The following is a 6,321-nucleotide window of genomic DNA, read 5'->3' on the forward strand; positions in this document are numbered from 1 at the left end:
CGGTCACCCCATTGGGTAGGGAGCACCCTTCAGCCCCTGGCAGAGCCAGGCAGCACCGCAGATGGGGGGAAGCAGAGTGGGTGCAGACAGCGTCCAGCCCCGGGCCTGGCCCATGTCCCTCAGCTCCCGACCAGGAAAAGGAGGCGCATGTGGCCCCCTGATGGTGCCCGTGACCAGCACAGTTCAGGGGGTGTGCCCAGGCCTGTGCCTCCCGGACTGGGCCCTGTCCAGTCCAGCAGCATCAGGGAGGCTGGGGCCGGAGTGGAACCAGGGAGGAGGACGAGGTCGGGTACACAGCCAGGCCTCTGCAGAGAGGAAAGTGCAGACAGGACAGCCGCTTCCACGAGGGGACCTGGCCAAGGGCGTCGGCAGCCCCTGGAGTCTGAGAGATGCAGAATCCAGGGCTCCAACCCCAACTCCAAGTCGGAAATCGTGGGCAGGGCCCAGATGTATGTCATCCCAGGGGGCGGGGGCGGAGAACAGGGCAGAGTGGTCCTGAGGGAGGGTGGGGGCTCCTAGAGCCTGGAGAGGGAGACCAGAGAGGCAGTCCCCAGGCAGGGCAGGCAGCAGCATGGGTGGGGACAAGGCCCTCAGGGGCACCCCCAGGCTGCCCGGGTCCCAATGGGACCCCCACAACGGGCAGGTGTGCTGGGCTGCGTAATGCCCCCAAGGAGCCGGGCCCTAAAACCGGGAAGCTGTAGACTTGGGGACAGGATGGAGTCAGGACCCTGGGGTGGGGGTGGCCCTGGGTGACTCAGGGGCCCTGAGGGCAGTCACAGGTGCTCACAGGAGGAGCAGGGAGGGTGCAGAAACAGGGACAGAGCTGAGGGCGGGAGTCACTGCTCCCTGGGGAGCAGGCGGTGAGGGTGCCTAGAGAGCAGATGCAGGAGCTTCCAGGAGCAGAAGACGGGGAGCGGACTCAGCCCTGCAGCTTCCGGGGAACCAGCCCTGCCCACACCTGGACCGGACGGCGGCCCAGTGACACTCGAGCCACAGTCAGGCCTCCAGGACCCTGGAGAGCAACCTGTGCCTGCCATTGGACGCCTCTGAATGTGCTGTGCCCTGTGGCTCGGGGGACACTGGGAGACAGGGGGGATTCACGGGAACACAGACACACAGGGGACAGTGGGGGACACAGGGAACTCATGGGAGACTCACAGGAACACAGGGGACATAGAGGACACTGGGAGACACGGGGGACTCACAGGAACGCAGGGGTCATGGGGGACACAGGGAACTCATGGGGACTCATGGGGACATGGGGTATTCATGGGGACACAGGGGACATGGGGGACCCTGAGAACTCACGGGGACTCACGGGAACACAGGAGACATGGGGGACACTGGGGGACAGGGGAACTCACAGGGACACAGACACACAGGGGACAATGGGGGACACGGGGGACAGGGAGACTCACAGGAACACAGGGGGACATGAGGGACACTGGGGGATACAGGGGCTCAAGGGGGACACAGAAGGACATGGAGACTCATGGGAACAGACACACAGGGAACACAGGGGGACTCAGGGGGACTCACGGGGACACAGGGGGATGCAAGGGACACTGGGGGACACGGGGGCTCAGAGGGGACACAGGGGGCATGGGGGACTCATGGGGACACAGACACACAGATAACAGAGGGGGACTCAGGGTGACTCCCAGGGACACAGGGGGACATGGGGGACACTGGGAGACATGGGGGCTCAGGGGGCTTAGGGGGGACACAGGGGGCATGGGGGACTCTCAGGGGCACAGGGGACACAGGAAATGCGGTGAGCACACTCCCGCCCTCGTCCTCAGCGAGGGCTGGGTGACTGACCCCTATCACAGCTCAGCCTCCAGCCCAGCAGAAAGACCCTGGCTCAGCTTCCCAGGGCAGCTGTGACTACAGGGGACCGAGTGGCCCCCAGGCTACTGGCTCAGTCCACGTCCCCTCCCCCAGTCATCGCTGTCATGGCAGCCTCTCTCCCTCCCAGCACCGACTCCTCGCGGCTGAGTCTGTGGCTTCAGCTCTTCCAGCCGGCATGGCTGTCCTGACCCCCTCTCGCCTGGCGCCGTGGTGGCCCCATGCGACCAGCACCGGGTAGCCCTCAGCCTGCCCTCGGGAGCTCCACAGCAGTGGGGCCTTAGCTCCAGGACCCTGTGGTCAGCACAGGAAGCCTCAGGACACCCAGGAGAGAAGTGCAGGTCTGCAACACCGAGTTGTGGGTGGAGACGGCCCCATGCAGGGCCACGCCATCCACGGAGGAGCTACCCTCCTGCCCCACAAGCCAGGGTTGGCACGGGGCCCTCAGGGCAGGGATGGGGTAGCCCTTGATGGGGTTTGCAGGTCAAGTGGATGAGATCTTGGGGACACTGGCACCCCAGCCTGGGGAAGCGGCCATGCCCACTCCTCAGAGACCACAGCAGGACGTGTGCCCGTGTGCATGCTCACTGGGGTGCAGTTACACGCTGTGTATGCATGCTGTGTGCACACACATGTGCTTTGTGTGCACGTGACATGTGGTGTGCGAGTGCGTGCTCTTCCAGCATGTGCAGCGAGCACTGTGCATGGCTGTGTGTAGACTCACATGTTTGTGCTGGGTAGACATACTGTCTGGGTGCACTGTACATGCATGTGCATTGCAAATGTGTGTGTACTGCTTGCATCATCCACATGAGTGTTGTATGTGCGTGCACACATGTGCACTGTCCAGGTGTAGCACGTGTGCTCTGTGTGCCATTGGGGGATGGCCCCTGCCCCACCTGAGCCCTAGCCACCCTGGCCTCTGGAGGACCTGCTGCTGCCCAGGGCCCCAGCCATTGGTCAGTGCCTCGGGCCCCACAACTCCCCCACCCCCACTGGAGCGAGCATGCAGGGCTGGACGGTGCAGCCAGGACCTGAGGGCTCGCTCCTAGGCCCACCTGCCCAGCCTCGGGAGGGAGGGGTCCCAGGGGCAGCATTGTCCCTGTGGCAGATACGGGACAGGGATGACCACTGCAGGCGCCACTCAGAGGACAGGGCCAGAGGACGGGCAGCAAGTCACTGCCCAGGAAAGCCGAGGAGCGGCGTGTGGGTGCCGGGGAGGGACCGACTGTAGCTCCTGATCAAGGTGTGTGTGACAGGACATGGGGGTGGGGGAGTGTGATGGCCCCCCTGGGTGGGGTGGGGGAGTGTGATGGCCCCCCAGGTGGGGTGGGGGAGTGTGATGGGCCCCCTGGGTGGGGTGGAGGGGTGTGACAGCCCCCCTGGGTGGGGTGGGGGAGTGTGATGGCCCCCCTAGGTGGGGTGGGGGGAGTGTGATGCACCCCCTGGGTGGGGTGTAGGGGTGAGACGGCCCCCCTGGGTGGGGTGGGGGAGTGTGACAGCCCTCCTGGGTGTGGGGTGTGGTTACTGCAGGGCCTCCCTCACCTAGGGGCCTCTTGTCCTCGTGCCTGGCCGGCTGGAAGCTGAGCTCCCCGCCCATCAACTCCAGCTCCATCTTGCCCCAGTCACTGATGCAGGCAGTGCAGGGGCACCCTCAGGTGAGCAGCTTCAGCTTGGGCATCCAGCTCTGGCGCACGACCCGGCGCACATTGGGGCACACGCCAGCCGCGATGGCGTTCCTCTCGCTCTCCTTGAAGTTCCGGCAGTGGTACTCGAGGGCGTGGAGGGCGCGGCTGTCCAGTGGCTTGCCGGTGCCACAGCTGGGGGCCAGGCCAGTGCGTTCCGGTCAAAGGAGGAGGCGAGGAGCGGCTGCGGCCAGACCTGGTGCCAGGTTCCTGAGCTGCGCCCTCTGATGCACACCTTGGTGCCTGCCACCAGCTCCAGCTTCTCGGAGGGGTCGCCCTCATCCTGGAGCTTGGAGTGACAACAGGTGCCGATCTGGTCGATGAGCTCGGCCGGGAGTGAAGCAAATCTTGCCGCACCCGGATCGGACTGCAGGTTCCAGGAGGCCTCAACCTTCTCAGCTGTCGGGCCCACATTCATCACGCTGTGCAGGGTGTACCTGTTGCAGATCCCCCGGCACTGCTCATCCAAGCCTTCCTCCCCCGCATCCTCCTCCTCATGGTAGGAGCCGGCTGTCACTGGTGTAGGCGCTCCAGGTGCCCGGGCTCCTGAGCTCTGATGTGCTGGGCCCACTCCCCATGCCCTCCGCGGCCACCACTGCCCCGCTGGCCAGCTGCCCCGCCCACCCCCGTGGCCAGGGCCACCCCCACGGGCTGCGCAGCCACCACCACGGGGCCTGCTGTGGGGGCTGCCGGTTGGCCACCAGGTCCAGCATGGAGAACTTGGCCATCTTGTGGCTACCGCCGCTGCTGCAGCCCCTGGCCTCCTTGGAGCCACCATCCCACAGCAGCTTGGCCCTGGGCGTGCACTGCACCGAGTCTGACTCCTGCTGCTCCGTCCTGACCCGTGACATGAGGGACAGCAGCGAGCTGCAGGCCGGCCAGCCGGAAGTCTGCACCACGGGGCTCTGTGGCTCAGATGAGGGTTCCCCTCCACGTGCAGGTCCTGGGAGTCACAGCTCCGGGAGCTTACCCTCAGGAAGAACTCGGCGCCTTTCTCCAGGATCTCCTGGATCTGCAGGAAGCCCACCATGTCCGTGAGCAGGAACTGGTCCCCCACGTTCGTGCTCAGCCAGCCAGTGTAGCAGGAGCTCAGGGTCTGCTGGAACGACTGCAGCTGCATGGTCGCCGGCAGCTCCACCGCTGCCGGCAGCTCCACCATGGTGCTGCGGCAGCTGTTGAACAGGTCCTGGGAGTAGGAGCTGCTGGCGGCCAGCAAGGCCCTTGACCACCACCGATACCTCACAGGGTAGGCCCTACAGCCGCTGTTCGCTGAGGTGCTCCAAGATGCCGTTGCCAAAGTTGGGGATTTCCATCTGCAGGCTCTGTGCCATTGTGGGGCTGCACAGTGGCCATGCTTCAGGAGCTCCTGGACAGGATCCGCAGCAGCGGTTGAGGCCCAGCCAGGGACCTTGGCCTTCACGGCCTCGGGCCTCCGCCTCAGCTGCTGCGGCAGCCGCAGTGGTCACTCATTGTTAAATTTAATGTTTTAAAAAAATGATGACTAAATTATGTGCAAATACAGGTCTAGAAAATATTTGAATTATTGGTCCAAATATGATACCAATATGATATGGTTCCAAATATGTATCTATAATACATTATAGAAAAGTATACTGTATCTTATATGATAGTTTCCATCCTAATTCTGGGTGTCTTTTGGACAGAAATCAATGTCTCAATGGATCTAAATTAAGAAAGCCAAAAAGCTACAATGCTGGCCACGAGTGTAAGACTACGTCACCCAGTCAAGCACTGAAGATCTCCAACACTTGATTAAGGAGAGACGCTGGGCTTCTACTGATGATGAAATTAGTGGTTAACAGACGAGATCATCATCATGGGAAGCTCAGCAAGTTAGAGAGCCCAGGGACGGATCCTAGCTGTGTGAACCCAGTACTAAGAGGACAGTGTGGCAGACGGAGCTCTCAGAGCCAATCACACAGTTCCAAAGTCAGCCAGCCAACCAATCCCACTCATCTCACAGAGATTTCAGTAGAGAGAAAACAGAAAAGGCCAGGCAGGATGAAAGGACTTTAAGCAGGACTCAGTCACAGGCAGATGGTGGAATATCTGAAGCTGAGGAAGCCAAAGGTCAGACAGCTGTACTGGATACTAAAGGGTTCATTCACACACTTCTATAGTCCTGAAGTACAGCCTGATGCTTTTTAAACCTGCTCTTCAAAGTACTGATTACTAGGATGCTCAAAGAGATATAAGAGAATACAGACTCTGAGATGAACAGCAGCCAGAAAACAATGCATGGCTTTAATGAGAAATTCAGCCAAAATACAGAGAATTTGAAAAAGAGCCAAACGGAAATCTTGAAAATGGAGAATCCAGTGTTTAATAAAAAGTACAGCCGAAAGCCTCAACGACAGACTAGACCAAGCAGAAGAAAAAATATTATCTGTAGCCAGCGCTGTGGTTCAATAGGCTAATCCTCTGCCTGTGGCACCAGCACACTGGGTTCTAGTCCCGGTCAGGGCACCAGATTCTGTCCCGGTTGCCCCTCTTCCAGGCCAGCTCTCTACTATGGCCCAGGAGTGCAGTGGAGGATGGTCCAAGTGCTTGGGCCCTGCACCCACATGGGAGACCAGGAGAAGCACTTGGCTCCTGGCTTCAGATCAGCGTGATGTGCCAGCCACAGCGGCCATTGGAGGGTGAACCAACAGCAAAAAGGAAGACCTTTCTCTCTGTCTCTCTCTCTCACTATCCACTCTGACTGTCAAAAAAAAATTATCTGAAATTCAAGACATCTTTTGGAATAAACCAGGAACCCCCCCCCCAT

At 60.9% G+C, this 6,321-nt stretch overlaps 1 pseudogene; it reads right to left on the minus strand.

Annotated features, from left to right (window-relative positions):
- Window positions 1-4,864, minus strand: part of LOC133746931 (nucleus accumbens-associated protein 1-like) — a 40,687-nt pseudogene extending 35,823 nt beyond the window's left edge.
- Between the last annotated feature and the right edge of the window lie 1,457 nt (window positions 4,865-6,321).

The sequence above is a fragment of the Lepus europaeus genome, chromosome 18 (genome assembly GCF_033115175.1).
Source record: "Lepus europaeus isolate LE1 chromosome 18, mLepTim1.pri, whole genome shotgun sequence".
Lineage (NCBI taxonomy): Eukaryota > Metazoa > Chordata > Mammalia > Lagomorpha > Leporidae > Lepus > Lepus europaeus.